The sequence below is a fragment of the Dasypus novemcinctus genome, chromosome 6 (genome assembly GCF_030445035.2).
Source record: "Dasypus novemcinctus isolate mDasNov1 chromosome 6, mDasNov1.1.hap2, whole genome shotgun sequence".
NCBI lineage: Eukaryota > Metazoa > Chordata > Mammalia > Cingulata > Dasypodidae > Dasypus > Dasypus novemcinctus.
Genome location: NC_080678.1, coordinates 80,479,309 through 80,496,734, shown reverse-complemented (window position 1 = coordinate 80,496,734; position 17,426 = coordinate 80,479,309). Strand labels below are relative to the sequence as shown.

The following is a 17,426-nucleotide window of genomic DNA, read 5'->3' as shown; positions in this document are numbered from 1 at the left end:
GTCTTGGCTCACTTGTTTATTCATTTGATAAATTTCACTGACTACCTCCCTAACAATGAACAGGACAAACGTGTCTTCAAGGAGCTTAGAGTCAAGTAAGCCTGTTTGAAAATCTGTGTATATTTTGCATCCTACTCCATAACATATACATGTTTATTTTAATATAAAAATTTTCCTTCTTTGCCCCAGTATGACATAAAATCAACATTCCAAGTAGATAAGCCAGACTTATCTCTGGCTCCTTGTGTACAGGCTGGGCCCTTGCTTTCCAGCATGAGGAGCCCAGACAATGCTTGCTGCTTACTTTGGCTTTGTCATGGAACCTGAGCATACCGGGGGCAGGAAGGAGAGCGGGGTCACCTGGGGTCAGCCTAGAGCAGTGGACCCCTGCTCGCCACCCAGACAACCACAGGCCAGCATGCCTGCCCAGCCTCCATGCCCACCGTGCCCCCAGCCGAGCCCCTCCACTGCTTCTCTGCCTATGCAACCTCCATTCCGGCACCAGTGAGGGACCCTCGTCCCCAGGGAGGGCAGGCCTGCCCCTGGTCTTGGAGCAGAACCGTGGACCAGAGCAGTCAGGCAGCCTCATCCCCTTGGCTGCTGACCGGTCTACAGATGAGCAGATGGCTCCGTTCCACCCAAGGGCAGGCTGCTGGGGTGCCTGTGGGGATGTCGTCTCAAACAAGGAAACGCCTTTGGCCCCTTCCCCCTTCCTCCTGCTGGAATTAGAGGTGGTGCCTGGGTTTTTTGCAGCCCGAGGACAAAAGGTCAATGCGGGAAGAATGCTGAAGCAGAAAGATGGGAAGAGCCTGGCTGGCTGATGGTATCGTTCATCAGCCGGACCAACCAGCGCCAGCAACTACCCACCTTAAGACCTCTTTTGATAAGGAAAAAAGAAACCCCTATTTGTTTACCTCTCTGTAAGCCAATTTTCTTTAACTTGCAGCCACATACCTTCCTAAACAAACAGCTCCTTAGAATGTACAAAGAATTTCTATGCAAATATCAGTCCTCACAGCGACCACATGGAGACCAGTTTACAGATGAGGATTCGGTGCATTTGATACATTCGTAATAAAAACTCTGCAAATGAGTAGTGGAAGGGAGCTTCATTAGCATGGTAGAATTTATTTATACCAAAATCTACAACAGGTGTGACACTTAAAGGAAGAAACTTTAGACCCAGGGCCTTTGAGACGAGACACAAGACAAGAATGCCCGCAGGGCTGCTAATGTTTACAGATGGCACAGTGGGTGGTGAAGACACATCCCCAAGGTCAAAGTCTGACCTTCTGACTCGCAGTGCAGGGCTCTCAATTGAGGAGCTGCCAGACAGATAGGCCAGGCGGGATCCACACAGACCGTGGGGCCCCGAGAGGGACAAGGCCCCGGCCCGCAGCTGCCCCCTGCCCCGACCGGCCACCTCCTCCGTGCGATGGAAGAAGAGGCAATCTCGAGAGCGCCTCTCCAGGCTGGAATAGCACCTCTTGCCGTTGCCTGCCCACTGCCTCCTCTTTCTCCTGCTCCCCGGAGAGATGGAGGAGAGAGGAAGATACTTGGCAGGTGTCTCGCAAGCACCTCGGCCCCGTCTGCTTATCTGCGTCCCTGCCACCTCGCCACGGCAAATTGCTTGTTGATAAATGAGGCTATTTAAGAGCGAGTGATGCTGGCATTACGGTTATTAATGAGGACGACGTGGAGAGACATTTAAGAGCGGCCGACTGTTCCCGCATCCTCCCCCCTGTGAGTAATGGGGCTGCTTGCGCCTCAGGCCCTCGCCCCCCACATCCAGGTTCGGGCCCTGGGAAAACGGCACACCCGGTCTCGGGAGGCGCAGGGTGGCAGGAGGATCCCGGTGGCATGATCTCCAGGGGGGGCCGGTACCTCCCCCCGGGAGCTCAGGCGGTAGGATGCACGTGTGTGCGCATCCACGGGCGTGAACACGGGGTCACGGGGGCTGCGTGTGAGCGCACATGTCCACCAACAGCCTGGGGCTCGTAAGCCTCGGCGTCCTCACCCGTGAATGGGGGTGCCGGCCGCACGGCCGCACGAGTCCTGTCTGCACAGAGGGCTCAGCTCGGGGTCCACCTAGGATGGAGAAGGCCCAGGAAGGGGTGGGGGCTGGCCTCTTCCCAGCCCCAGAATTACAATGAAAGCAAACTAGCAGGAGTGGGCGAGTGAATGGGAGAGAGGTGGTGTGAGCTGAGTCTGTGAGGGCCGCTGGGAACAGAACAGACAGGCAGAGAGAGGGACAAAAGGATGGGGCAGGGGGCACACCCAGCAGGCTGGTTAAGACGACAAGCCGCGAAGCGTGCCCTGGCCCTCCCCAAAGAGCTCACGCCTGCGGGAGCCTGCACCACCACAGGGCCAGCGCCTGTTCCGAGGGCGTGCTGGGCTGGAAAGGTGAGGAGCGCCCTGACCTGGGCAGAGCGCGCGTGCGCGTTCCGGGCCTGCGGGTTACCCCAGGGCGGTCACCGCGGCCTGAGGACGACGCAGGAGGCACAGGCCCTCCACCCCGCAGCCTGTCTGGCGTGTGATTTAACGCCCGCCCCTGCCTTCGACCACCGCCCGCACGAGGATGGGCCGCTGGACGGCGTTTCCGAGTCTCTGCAAAACCACGGCTGTCGACGGCGCCACTCTGCGTCCTTTGTACTAAGACCCAAATGATCAATTCCTGCTTGAGATTTACTTCCAGGCAGAAAAACTGTCTCTATAGATTAATGGGCATGCTTTGTGTTGCCTGGAAACACCTCAGAGTAGCTCCCTTTTGGATTTAACTGTCAGAGAACTTAGGGCCAAACGCAACGCCCCACGTGTTGTAATCGGTTCACCCCGGGCCCCTGGACCCGTCCTCTAATCCCTCCGCTTCCCCTGGATAAACTGCTCTGTTTTAGCCTCTGGCGCCTCCAATCGCACTGGGCTTTTCCTGCTAAGCCACCAGGGTCCTTTTGGACGTAAGCAGGACGGAAAGCGGAAATAAATGACCAGCCCAGCAGCACCGAGACACCCCTGGCCCCTCCACCCGCCCGTCGGCGGCTGCCCTGCCCTGTGGTCCTGAGCACTGGGTGTCCCCCTGGGGTGGGGGCTGGGGGAGGCAGCCACTCCCTTGCCAGTGGGGTCAGTCCCCCTCTGGCCACAGATGTCCTCCACGGCCTACAGCACAGGAGGTTCCCCAGGGGCCAGAAACTTCTGGCATCCACTTGAAAGCAGTCTGGTGGCTGAAGAGACAGGGGTGGGGGTCTGCCTCCAGGGGTAGGGGGCAGGGTGGGTGAGGAGGGGGGACCTGCATGTCGGGAGAACTGCAAGGGGACAGAAGGAGGAGGGAAAGGAAAGTGAGGAAAGGAAGGAAAGGAGGGGGGAGGGAGGAAACAGAAAGGAGGTGGAAGGGAAGGGGCCTGGGCAGTGGGCCTCAGGGCTGGGAGCCCACGGGCACCGGAGATGGTAGAGGGGTGGAGGGCAGCCAGGAGGCCGGCAAAGGGCCCCCCTCGAGCTGCTGGCACTGCCCCTGCTCTTCTGGGGAGCGTGGGTGGAAAGAGGACTCTTTCCAGCCTGACTCCCGCCTCTTGCAGGGCAGGAAGTCCCGGCTCCCCTGCCGGCTGGCCACGGCCCTGGCCACTGAACGGACCTAGCACAGTGGGGATGTGGCCTCCAGCTCCTCCCCACCCGGGACTCCTGCCCTTGCCCCAGCTCTCCTGCCAGGCCCGGCCACTGGCCCCAGCCACTGAACTGACCTAGCACAGTGGGGATGCGGCCTCCAGCTCCTCCCCACCCGGGACTCCTGCCCTTGCCCCGGCTCTCCTGCCAGGCCCGGCCGCTGGCCCCGGCCCCGGCCCCTGAACTGACCTAACACAGTGGGGATGTGGCCTCCAGCTCCTCCCCACCCGGGACTGCCGCCCCCGCCCTGCTGTGGACCCGCCCCAGGGAGCTCCTTGGTCCAGTGCAGGGAGGCCCCAAAAGTCCGCGCCAGAGCCGCCTCCCAAGACGTGTCTCAGGCAGTGGGGCACAGAGAGAAGCCCCTCGTGCTCAGGCTTCGGGGGGAGGGCGCGACAGAGGAGAAACCATCCAAGAAGCCACTGGCAGCTCCTTCCCTCCCCCCTTCCCTCCCCTTGGCCCTCGCCAGCAATTTCCCAGCTTCCAGTTTTCAGCTTTCCTCCCTGGCCCTAATTGCCCATTGTTTGGAGAGAGGCTGCTGTTGACTGAAAGGCACCAAAGCAGAGCGTGGAGGCAGGTCCAGGGCACGTGGGCACCCTGACAGGCTCACCTAGGGAGAGCCCTGGGAAGCCCCCCAGCCCCGATCCCTTCCCTGGGGCCGCGTAGGGCCTTCTGTGTGCCCCCACCCTTCTGGCCCCGTCTCCTGACGGCCGGGGGTGCTGGTGAGAGGGCAGGCTGGCCTCCTGCTGCTGGCCCGTTCGGCTAAGTCCCAGTTAAAGCCCTCACCTCTTCGCTCCACGGCCTCTGGGGGCAGGTGATTCTTCCCATAATCCATCAAAGCTCTGCTCTGAGGGATGCCTCAGGCTGCGCTGGTGGCCCTGCAGGCACGCGGGGAGGCCAGTGCACCCACAAAGGGAGCCAAGGGCAGGCCCCCAGCCCAGGAGAAGGGGCTGCCCCAGGACCCAGCTGGAGTCCCTGCAAAGTACCACGTTCTGAGGTTGGCACTGCCCACTCAATTCAGTCCCCTCGGCTGGGAGACGGGGGTCCCCAGAGCCTCCCCAACCCCCAGCCTCCTGGGCTGGCAGGCGGGAATTTTCACAAAACCTTCCTGCCACCTTCACTTGGACACCCCAAGACAACAGGTCTAAAATTAAACTCCTGTCTTCCTGAGAGGGTCCCCAAAAGGCATCACGGTCTACTCCAAAAGCCAGAAGCCAGTCTTGATTCCAGCATCTCCCTGACCCACCAGCCCTGGTCACCACCCCTGCCGAGCCAACCTCCCCAGAGCCCCACTCACCCCCCTTTCCCCGTCAGAGCCGGGGCCACCGCAGCTGCCGTCCCCCGGGCCCTGCCTTCATTCGGGGCCCCCAGCCTTCTCTCCCTGCAGGGTCCCTCGTAACCCCCTCAGCGGCTTCCCAGGGCCTTTAGGGTGCAGACGTAAAGCTCTCTCCCGCGCGCCGTCCTGGCTGGAGCTGTTCTCACCAGGAGGCCCTCCTCCAGCCTTGCCTGCATCCGGGGGCTTCCGCAGAGGCGCGTCCCGGGCGTCTAGAACGGGCCTCCAGGGCGGCCTGCATGCACCCTCTTCACCTGGGTCGTGAGGGCGCTCGGTTCGCGTCCTTCTCGCTCGCTGGACAGTGAGGGCCAGGACAGTGGTGTCCGCGCCCGGCTCCCCACTGCCCACCCCACACCCAGCACGGACCTGCACCCAGCACTCAGGAGGCCCTCCAAAGGGCCTACAGAACAAATGACCACAGAGACGGCACGGTGTGAGCGGAGAGCACGGACGGTACAAAACCCGGGGACGGCACCCTACAGGCTGGACAGCCACCCGGCCTGCCAGGCCTTCCCCGGCAGACACACGTCCGCTGCTCCCTGATATCCTCACGCACCCTGCGCCCCCCATCTCCCAGCCCCCTGTACTCGGGTGGGGCCAGCTACTCATTCTGGTCAATGTTTGTAGGAGGGAGTGACCTGTGTCCCTTCTGGGCCAGAGCACGGAGGAGCCAGGCGAGTCCCCACGCTTTCCGAGCTGGTGACTGCAGGGGCTGCGTGTTGAGACGGCGGTGGAGCCACGAGCAGGAAGCAGGCGGGCCACCGAGCGGCAGAATGGAGGGCAGCGCCCAGAGTCAACCAACTTGGGTCTGTGCACAAGAGGAAAGCTTGATGGCATTCAGCCGCTGCGACACCACTATTAGCAAGTCCAGCACCTCGGCCCTGCCTCTGTCCAGCGCGCTTCACGTCCCTACACTGTGGCCCCCGTGGACACCCACACGTTCTGCACACACGCTCCCCTGGACCTCTCGCGGGGCTCTCCCAGCAACGTGTGCCCCCGCCCCCGCTGCCCCCTCCCCAGACCCGCAGGTCCTCCTCTTTCACGCCCCGAGCCATCACGCCGGCTTGGGCCCCCAGCTCTGGGCACCCCTGGCTCCCCACCCGCTAACTTCCTGGCACCTGGCCCTCGCGTGACTCCTAACTCAGTAACCCGCGTGAAGTGTGAGGCTTCCCAGAAGCACTTTATCTTTGAAGAATCAAAAGTTTAAAACTCCAAGGAGCGCCCACCTAATGGTGCATTTCTGGCATTGACCGGAGCAGGGAAGCTTCCCTGACTCGGGAGCGTCTGCCTGATCCCTCCAAATCCTCTCCGCCCCCTCACAAGGGGCCCCCTGCAGAGGGGCTCACCCTCGCCGCATCCTCTCCGCATCCCCTTCCCCACTCACTCCTGGGTCAGCTCAGCCCACACGCCCCCAACTCCTTGACAAACCTTCTGAAGGCTTCCACCCAGGGTCTCCCCAGGCAGTGCTGGAGGAACCGCTTCCTGGGAGAGGATGAAAGAAATGGACACGGGGAGACCCTGATGCCGTCTACCCTGCCTTCTCCTCTCCTCCAGGGGAACAGGGAAGGAGAGATGGATACGGTTTTGAGAGATGTTACACCTGTTTTGAATCCTGCCTCCTTTGCCTGCTCTCCTGCTGTGTGACCCTAGGCAAGACCCCTAACCTCTCTGAGCCTCATCTATATAATGGGACAACCATCCTTGCTTCTTAGGGTTGTCCTGAGAGTTATAAGAGGAAACACAGAGGGAAGTTCCTGCCTTGAGGAGGGCACTCAGTGAACGGTCATTCCCTTCCCTTCCCCAATCCAAGCCATGAAGTCCCCATGCAATGCAGCAAAAGACATAAAAATCAATGGAACAGACAAACCAGCCTCCTGCCTGCCCAGCTTCTCTGTTCTTATAAAAGGGAGAGAAAAAAAGGCCTTCTTTCTTGGTCTTGTCATTTGTTAAGGAGGGGATCTAAGAAATGCACTCATATATATTTGGGTCACTAAGGGCCCTGTATGCTGGGACAAGAAGCTTCTATTTTATCCTGCTGACAATGGGGAGCTATGGAAGGATTTTAAGCAAAGGAGTAACGTGGCTTCATTTGTCCTTTTAAAGAGGTTCCTTTGGCAGTTGTGTAGGCAGACACTGAAGACAGAGCTAACTAGAAGGTTATGATGAAACCTAGGCCATGGAGAGCAAATGGCTTTCATCTCACAAGTCAATGCTGATAGATTGGTCGTGGCTGCCTGGGGCAGCACTGGGAAGAGGGAAAGCACAACGCCATGTCTGGTCCAGGCACAGGGCGAGAGGAATTTGGTATGAGTGTTAGAGATCTGCCCATCCTGGGCTAAACAGAGATGACGAGAGCCCAGCAGTGAGAAAGGAAAGGAAAGGGGAGCTTGAGACATTTCAGAAGTAGAAAATAGGCTTAAGGACAAAAAGGTTGACACACAAAGCTCCAACTGCATTTGGGGAGACAGGGTTCAGCCCTGTGCTGGATGCCTGAGGAAGAAGCCAGTGAGGTCCCGCAGGCAGGCAGACACACGTTTAGAGCTCTGGAGAGAAGCTTGGCTGAGGGTGGCGTAAGACGCTGGGGCGGGTGAAGCCGTGGGAGACGTGAGCACCTGGGAAGGGGTTGTAGAGGAGTGGGCTGAAGACAGCAGCATGCCTGCAAGGAGAGGAGCCAGGGGAGAGGCCGAGGAGGAATGAGCCTTGGGAGAGCAGCTGGAGATGTGGGAGGGGTGTGCCGTGGAGAACGCTGCACAGAGCTCAGGGTACAAAAACGGAAGAAAAGCAGTGCCCGCTGGGAGCTCATTCAGGCTCAAGAGTAAAGCAGCGCTGGGAAGTGGACCTGGCCCAGTGGTTAGGGCGTCCGTCTACCACATGGGAGGTCCGCGGTTCAAGCCCCGGGCCTCCTTGACCCGTGTGGAGCTGGCCCATGCGCAGTGCTGATGCGTGCAAGGAGTGCCGTGCCACGCAGGGGTGTCCCCCACATAGGGGAGCCCCACACGCAAGGAGTGCACCCTGTAAGGAGAGCCGCCCAGCGCGAAAGGAAGTGCAGCCTGCCCAGGAATGGCGCCGCACACACGGAGAGCAGACACAACAAGACGACACAACAAAAAGAGACACAGATTCCCATGCCGCTGACAAGAATATAAGTGGACACAGAAGAACACACAATGAATGGACACAGAGAGCAGACAACTGGGGGAGGGGGAAAATAAATAAATAAATGAATCTTTAAAAAAAAAGAGAGAAAAGAGTAAAGCAGCCCTGACCTTCGCAGCGCTCCTCTCCGCCCCTCTTTCCCAGGCTCCTGCAGAGCAACGTCCCCGCCCACGCCCACGGAGAACCTCCCCCAGAGGTGTGAGGATGCGCCCTCACTGTCCCCAGCAGGCGGGGTCAGGCCAAGCAGGCCCGGGGCGGGGCGGGGTGCTTGGAAGGCCCTGGGAAGGCGCCAGGTGACACAGATCACACTAGGGGTTTACAGTATTTCTTCAACCTGTAGGTGCGGGTTTATTACACTCTTCTATCTGGGCGGTACAGCTCATGGTGAAGTAAAAATAAACCTAGGACTCTTCAAGCAGGAGCAAAGACAGCCCGCCCTCCCGTGGTGCCCACCCTCCTGCTTGCCCAGCACCCCCCAACTCCTCATCTGGGCCGGGGGTTTTCCATTTGGCCCTGACGCAGCTGTTTAGCCCCACATGTCTCCAGAGTCTTAAGAAGCAAATGACTCCTGGGACGTGTCTTTCCCCACACAGTGGCCTGCTGTGTGACCTTGAGCCCACCGCTTCCCTTCCTGGGCCCTGGATCCCTTATTAATTCAAGGAGGAGGTTGGATGAGAGATGCCAGAAGATGCTTCCAGACACAAGTCTCAAATTCTCCCCAATCATCCGCTCGATATTGCTGGTTCAAGATGAGCAAAGTACAAGGATGTTGATCCTCCCGTGTGTGCGTGTGTGCGCGTGTGAGTGTGCAACCCCTGCACTGGAGACCCAGCCGTGGGCCCGGCGTCCTGCATCTTCACGTGTCAGGGGAAGGAGAGAAAGGAAAGTGCTGCCGACGCTCTCCGGAATGGGCCCTCCTCCCTTACCTGTGTGCTGCGTGTTTGTGTGATCACAGCTACACTCACCCCCATCAAACGTGTCACTGAAGGCCTGAAAGCTGCTGGGGAGGTGGGAGTGCAACATACACAACCAGAAGGGCCAAGGGCCTCAGAAATCACCGCAATCCCACTCTCATTTTGTAGCCTGGAAACTGAGGCCTGGGTTGCTCAGGCCCCCTGTGCAGGTCACACAGCGCTTGAAAGTGGAGGAGCTGTACCCAGGCCCTGGGCTGGCAGGCTGCCCCGCCCCCACCACCCGTGTCAGAGCCCAGGTGGGGGTCCAGGCTGGGCTCACTGCTTTTCCAGGTCCCGCGCAGCCTGCCCTTGCGGCCCAGCAGCCGCCTACTCCAGGGCCAGCGCCTGCCACCCCACCCCCTGCACTGACCGGATCTTCCCCTCCTTTCCTTATCCTTCACCCCCTGCCCCTCCTCGGGCAGAGCCGGCGGGAGGCGGGGACCCCTCGGTGACGGATGGCCCCGCACTGTTGGCGCTTGTCACGCGGGCATACGGGATGACAGGCCTTGGGAACCCGAGCATTAATACCCAAGATTTATAGTCAAATCTGTCACGGCTGAAGGCACTTCCCCCAAACTTGGCTCGGCCTGAAGGTCGCTTTTCCGAGGTGATAAGTGCAAAAAAGATGTCCTCACCCGCCCTTCCGGCCCCCCCCACCTCCTAGCTCGGGCTGCACAGCAGGAAGCGGAGGAGGAGGTGGGAACCCCGAGTTCTCCAAACAAGAGTCTGAGCCCATCACCCACCCAGCCCCTACCCTCCGCTCCATGAACCTAGAATAGGTGGAAACAACATTTAGGTGCCAGGGAGGGCCAGAGAGGATGGCGAGGCAGGCAGCGCTCCTGGGCAGCGTGGGGGCACAGTCCCGGCCGCGGGCTGAGCAGGTGACCACCTTTCTGAGTCCCACAGGGGATGGTTTGGGGGTGGCGAGGGGAAGGGAGAGCACTGGCCGGCCCAGGCAAAGGGCCCCTTGCAGAGGCTGCAGAACCAGAAGCTGGCCGAGGGGGACGGGGGGGCGGGGTGCGAACGAGTCACTGATGGGGTCTCCCTGGTGAGGGGGCAGGGGTCACTGGCCATCCAATCACCAAAATATTTACCAAGCGTCTCCTAGGATCATGGGATGGTAGAGCTGAGGGGGCCTTAGAGACTGACGTGGCCAATGACACATTTTCCAGATTGGGAAACTGAGGCTCAAAGAGGAGAAACAAGCATCCCGGTCTGAGCACTCAGTCAGCAAGTGCAGGCACTGCAGAGGGGCTGGGCCTGCAGGCCAGGGCTCCCCAGCTGCCTTCTCCAAGCAACGCCCTGTGCAGGACACAGAGCGGGCACGAGGATGGGTAAGTTCTTCCAAGGAAGAGAGAGTCTAACAGGCAAGACTTTGGCACGTGGCCCCTCGAACCACAGAGGGCAAATTATAAGCAAGATACCGCTAACTGTGCCAGGCCGTGGCTCCTCTCACCTTTACAATGACCTTGGGAGCTGCTGGTCTAATGGTCAGTAGTTGTCAGAGCTGGCATCAGGATCCAGGGCACATCTTCTGACAGCAACGCGATGCTGCTCCCCAGAAGGCAGCGTGGCATGCACTGTCTTAGGACAGGCCTTGACTAGCAGTCAGATATTTGGCTGGCGAGGCCTGGGATCCCCAAGAAGGAAACATGCCCCCGTGGGCGGAGGTGGTCTCTGAAGGCTTCCTGGAGAAGGCAGCAGAGGCCTTAGAAGCATGAGCTGCAGCACAGCAGGGGCACTGTCATGAAAGGTGAGGAGGAACCTCCCGTCTCAAACCCCACTCCTGGAGCAGCAGGCCACACTCTAACCCAGCACCGAGGGACTCGCCCTGTTGGTCCCATCTGGGGGACTCTCCGGAGCCAGCCGGTCAGGGAGGCCACTCGGGAGCTGCGCCGGCAGCGAGTGCCCTGCACCACCGCGAGGGGGCGGGGAAAGAGCGGGCGCCGGCATCCTGGACTCCGGAACCTGGCACGCGAGTGGCACCATTCCCGGGTTATGTATGAGCTAAATTAGCTGTGACGCTCATTAGCGGCAGCTCCTAATTAGAGAAAATTAATATTGGCTTTGATAAAGACGTTGGCACCAGCTCTCCAAGGCGGAGGCATTATCGACCTTGTCAGCTGGGCTAACGACTAGGAAAGTGGAGGTGCCGGGGGGGCCGACGAGGGGGCAACAAGTCACCAGGGCAGGGAGCAGGAGGCCTCGGCTCTGGGGCCAAGGCTGGGTCCTCCCACCCGAGGACCCTTGACCCTCCAGCAGTCACTCTGCAGGAGCCTGTCCCCACCTCCAGAGCTGCCTCCCGGGCTGACAGTCCTGGTGACAGCTGGCACGAGGGCCACAGAGAGCGCACTAACCACAGGTATTGCTAATACTGACTATTATATGCTCCAGGCAGTTAGCACACTTTTTTTTTTCTTCACGTGTTAGAACAAGGGTTTTTAACCAGATTCTGGGGGATCCGTGAACCAGTATTGAAAAAATATCAACTTATTATCTTTATTTTCTCTGGCCTCTAACTGAATCTAGAGGTGTATGTAATAATTTACTCTAGGAGTCCGTGAATGTATGTAATAATTTACGCTAGTATCCGTGGTTTTCACCTGACTGGCAAAGGGGTCCGTGCAACCAAAAAGGTTAAGAGCCCCCGTATTAGAATCCTCTGAAGAACCCTGGAAGTAAGGACTTTCCTTATCCCCACTTCACAGATGAGGGACTTGAGGCAGGAAAGGTTGACCCGTGGGTCCTGGGAGTTGGGCGCAGGCAGTCTGACCACAGAACCGTGCCCTTGACCTCTGCATGGTCCTACCCTTTCCCCGGGCCCCCTCCCCAAAGGAGGGGACGTGAAGGCCAGCCCACGGCGGGACACCCAGCATCTCACACCGTGGAAGGCACACGGCAGGTGGGCAGCCAACGTATGGGAGCCGACGAACAGAGGGAGCTGTGAGTTCTTCCAGAGGGCTTTTATTCCCTCACTTTCGATGTCTCTCTTCTCCACCCATTCAGTATTTCGGAGAACATTACTTTAGTCTGGGGCCACTAAGTAAGACGCTCCTCCGGAAGTTGCCCAGGGCAGTCTCCAGGCTGCTCAAAAGGCTGCCTCTGCCAGTGGTTAGGGCGTCCGCCTACCACATGGGAGGTCCGCGGTTCAAACCCCGGGCCTCCTTGACCCGTGTGGAGCTGGCCATGCGCAGCGCTGATGCGCGCAAGGAGTGCCGTGCCACGCAAGGGTGTCCCCCGCGTGGGGGAGCCCCACGTGCAAGGAGTGCGCCCGTGAGGAAAGCCGCCCAGCGCGAAAGAAAGAGCAGCCTGCCCAGGAATGGCGCCGCCCACACTTCCCGTGCCGCTGACGACAACAGAAGCGGACAAAGAAACAAGACGCAGCAAATAGACACAGAGAAGACAACCGGGGGAGGGGGGGAAATTAAATAAATAAATAAATAAATCTTTTTTTTAAAAAAAAAAAGGCTGCCTCTGGCAGGGAAGGCCCAGGAGCACCCGTCTTCCCAGGCGCTGCCTGGAGGCTCCGGCTGGACCAGATCCGGGCCTCGCCCCCTGGGAAGTGACAGGACGGATGTGGCTTCCCTGTACCCCGGTCCCTGCTCCCCAGGCCAGCCAGGGACCCTGAGTCCTGGCCCGGGGTAATGAGGGGAAGTAACAGATGCATCTATTTTTAATCCAAATAAAGGGAACATGTTTGCCACCACGGAGTTTATAAAAATAACAATGCATTATTCGGGCATTAATAACAATAAAGATGTCAAACTGTCAGATAAGAAGTTAATCTCATTCCAAGCACAATTAAAGAGGCTATTATCCCACTACCTGGGGCCACTTTGGCTTTTACCACCCAGCAGGCTTAATAGATAAAGGGGCCAGGCGTGAGCGAGGGGAGTCCCCTGCCCCACCCTTCCGCTCCCCCCACCACTCAGCGCCACCCCTGTGACTGCAGCACCGGGACTCAGGCCCCCTGGCAAGAGCTGCAAGGCCAAAGGCAGAGCAGGCTGGGCCGGCCTGGGTCTGCCAGGCATCCAGGCATGCACTCAACAACGGCTCCAGGACACATGGGTGAGACGAGGGCCAGACATCTGCTTGGGGGACCCTGCTCCCAGGGCCCCGACCAGGACAAGACACACTGTGTTTACCCAAGGGGGAACCGATCGCAGGGACTCTGGTGATGGAATCACTGAGAAGCCGAGTGGGATGGTGCGGGAGCCCAGGGACTGGTGACAGCAGGAGGCCACCGCCAGCTTGAGGCTGGAGGGACAAGGAGGTGTGTGGCCAGAACCCGGGGCCCCGCTCACCTGGTGAGAGCTGGGGCCAAGAAAGAGACACACCCACTGGAACCCAGGGAGAGAGGGAAGGGACAGGGGAAATAGCCTGGCTTCTCCCTCCCTCCCTCCATGCCTCCCACTGGCTAAATCCAGGAGGAAACCAGCTGACCCAGGAGCCCGGGGAATGAAGAGCAGGGTCAAAGAAGGCGAGAAATGGATCCCAGGGCAAACCCGCTCAGGACTGGCCCAGGGTCCAGTCTTGAGACGTTATTTCCTCACCGTTAACTGAGCACCTAATATATTCCAGACACTGTGCCTGGTGGATGTGGGGGATATAAACATGAAATTAGAAACCACATCAGCCCTCCAGGCAATGGTCATGAGTGGAAGAAAAACACAAACAGATCACATCTGTGTGTTAATGGTCGGTGCTAAGCTGTATTAGGAGCCATGAGGAAACAAAGAACAGACCCTAAAGAGGGGGTTCCAGGAAGGCTGCCTGGGAGAGGTGGCTTGAGATGATAACACAAAGGTAAAGAAAGAGGAAAGGAAACTAGGAAGGGACACCAAGCAGTGGAACTTTTGAACAAGGTACCAAGATGAGACACAGTAGAGCATGTGCGTTGCAACCTGAGAATGTGGGTTCAAGGACGAGCTCCAGTAGCCAAATCAGCAGCAGGCAGAGAGGGAGGGTCCAGGAAGAGGGGCTGTGCAGAGGAGGAGGAGGAGAAGTTGGACGTGCAGGATGGAGGTGTCCCTGGCTCCTGGAGCAGCTGTCAGTTAGACGTGTGCCGCACACGGGGCCAGCTGGCTGGGGGGCAACGCAGCCTGGAGGTGGTCCTGGAACAATTGGAAGGGGGAGATTCCACCAAACAGAGCGTGTAAAGAGGAAGAGAGAGCACATTCCTGGGAGGCACCAGGGCTAAGTGGGAGAAGGAGCCCAAGAAGGAGCCAAAGGGGTGGGAGGGAAGAAGGGAGGAGCAGGGGCCCGAGGAGCAGTGGGCTTCGGGCCGTGAGTGGCCAATGAGATCAGACCCAGCAGAGTCCTGCGAGGTCAGGTCTGAAAAATGCCCACTGGTCTGGGCCAGGTGGCAGCCGCTGGCTGGCCTCTGTGAGCGCTCACGCCGGGGGAGTGGCGGGGGCAGCAGTCAGGCTGCAATGGGTCGGGGGGCAAACCATGCACTGAGGGCCAGAGCGAGCGAGCGAGCGCACACTCCCCTTTGAGAGGCCTGGCTGCACAAGTCATAAAATTAACACCTGATCTTCAAAAGGCACTGGTAAGAGACTGAAAGGACAAGCCACAGCTGGGAGAAAATACTTGCAAGATACGGGATTTAAATCCAGAATATATAAAGAGCTCCCCAAAGTCAATAATAAGAAAACAAACACCCTATTTGAAAAAAGTGGGCAAAAGATGTGAACAGCTACTTTGCCAAAGTAGATACCCTTTGGAATACAGATGGCAAATAAGCATTAATACACAAAAAGGTGCTCAACCTCACCGATCATCAGGGAGATGTACATTGAAACCACAGTGAGATACCATTCGGCACCTATGAGAATGGCCAAGATGAAAAAGGACCGCCCGTACCAAGCACGGTGCCCCAGAGGAGATCTGCCGAGGGAGCAAGCGGGAGGGAAGGAGCACGTGATGTCATATTCCGAATTGTGTTAAGTGACTGCCTGGCTGCAGGACGGAGGGTGGACATGCGGCCGTGGAAGGGACAAGAGCAGCAAGGCTGCGCTCCCTCCCTCCCGGAGGAGCCCCCCTGCCCTCCTCCTTGCTCATTCCTCTGGCCAGCCCTCGGCAAGCGCTTCCGATGGGCCAGGTCAACAGCCCACCTCTCACCTCCCATCCGGGCCACCCTGGGTGAGTGGCCTCGTGCAGACAGGGAGTCGTGAGGGTTCCTGGGTTAACATGCAAAACATCTCAGAAGGGTGCTGTCACATGGTAGGCGCTAGTTATCAGTATCGGTATTATTATTCTACCCGCAACGAGCGCTCTCCTCTGAATGTCGTCGCTGCAGCGACCACTTCTGGACTCCATCGTAAACTCCTGTGACAGACTCTTGCTTACTGAAATCTGGCACTACTCAGATCCTTCACGCAGGTGAGTTGCTGTGGCTCCCAATAGACCGAAGACTCCTCTAAATACTAACTATAGACCCAAACCCCCGCAGAGCCAAGCACAGAGCTCTGCTCGTGCCATTTGTTGGATGAAGGGTGGAGGAAGGAAGAATGGAGAGAGAAAGGGAGGGAGGGCAAGAGGGAGCCTGCTCCTCTCCAAGTGGGGCCCTGACCAGCAGACCACACGCCGCGCTGCCTGGACTCCCAGCACAGCCTCCTGCGCCAGCCTTCCAGGCAGATGCCTTCATCCTCCCACGTGACGGATGAGGAGGCTTGAGCACAGGCAGGGAAGTCACTCCCCTGAGGGCACACAGGTGGCTGGTGGCAGGTAGCCTGTGAGTCCCAGCACCCATGCTCTTATCCGCTGTCTGGCCTCACCGGCTTCATTAAGGGACCTGGTAGAAGGCGTGCGTCCAGACTTCCCCAAGGGGGGTGGGTCCCCAGGCCAGCAGCAGCAACTGGGAGCGGGGTAGAAATGCAAACTCTAGGGCCCCGCCCCTGCCCTACAGAATCAGGAACTCTGGGGGAAGGGGATCAGCCTTCCAGAGGATTCTCAGGCACGCTGAAGTCTGAGAGCCACAAGTATGCATCACCCATCTGCTAACCGCTCGTAGGCCTAACTTGCTGAAGTCAGATGGCTGCCCCCAGCGGCCTGGACCAGTGTACCCGTCCCTCCTCTCTGGGGTCTCCACCAGGGGGTGTCCATCCATTTTACCTCGCGCCCAGGCCCGCCTCACGTCTCCTCCCACCACCCTTTATAAACACCTCTGGCTCCATAAAGCAAACAGAGCCAACGAGCTCTAAGTAGTAAGAACCCCAAACAGCACGCACCCCGCCGAGGGCCCCCAAGCTGCCGCTTAGCTCTCCCCTGATTCAAACCTCCTAATAAAGATCAGCCCGGGGGGGGGGGGGGAGGGGGCGCGAAACCTGCAGGGCGTGCGCGCTCGGTCCCGCCTAAAGCTGCGAGATGCTCCACTCGCTGCCGTGTGTGAGAACAAGCGAAGGATGAAATAGCGGTGAAGTCACACAGCCTTGCACACACCCCGCGAGCAGACACATCACGCCATACACACACGCATGCCCGCACTCACACACAGGCAGGGATACACACACTGTCACATCCTCACAGGGACACTCAGTACACACCTAAGTAGGGACAGGGCACACACTCACACTCATGGTCAGGTACACACTCACACATACTATCACACAACCTCACACTCATGCACATGGCAGGGACAGGGCACACGCACTCACATGCTCACACACACACTCACATGCGCGCGCACACACACACGCGGGTGGGGCGCGGCCCTGCAGGGGCTGGGGAGGCCGAGCCGTCGGGAACGCCATGCCCGCTCTGGCCCCATCCCCAGGGTGTGGCAGCGGGAGGTGAGCCGCAGGGGTGACAGCGGCTTCTTCTGAGACGTCACTGTCCCGACACCCCAGCCCCCACCCTCGAGGGAAAATTACGACTCTGTCAGGGAGGCGTTTTTTTATTTTTGTGTGTTTTTCCCTCTCCCCTCTTTCAGCGCACAGCACTAATTTATGACTATTTTTCCAACTCCACTGAAGTAAGAGGGTAATGGCTTTCAGCCGCTTTGCTTTCTCTCACCTGTCATTCACCGCTGCTACCTGACAGGACTGCAGACAATGTTCCAGTCACAGGGGATGTTTTTTGTTGGTTTTTTTTTTCCCCCAGGGAAGCAAAGAATTCATAGTGGCGGTGGAGAGAGTTATTTCATTCCTGGACAGAACAACTTCAAGTAAACAGCTGTAAAAATCCATAACCAGCAGGCTCGCCGCTGGCCGAGGGGCGGGCACACTGCCCAGGGCCCCGGCTCTGAGCCGGTCTGGCTGGGGGTCCGCAGAGCGGGGGTCCACAAAATGGGGAGGGGGACCCAGAGCTGGGTGGCTCTCAATGACCGAGGA

General features: G+C 58.8%; 1 protein-coding gene across 1 annotated transcript in view; it reads right to left on the bottom strand.

Moving 5' to 3' along the window:
• CDH23 (cadherin related 23) overlaps nt 1–17,426 on the bottom strand; it is a 438,368-nt gene that overhangs the window by 346,304 nt on the left and 74,638 nt on the right. The window lies entirely within an intron of this gene.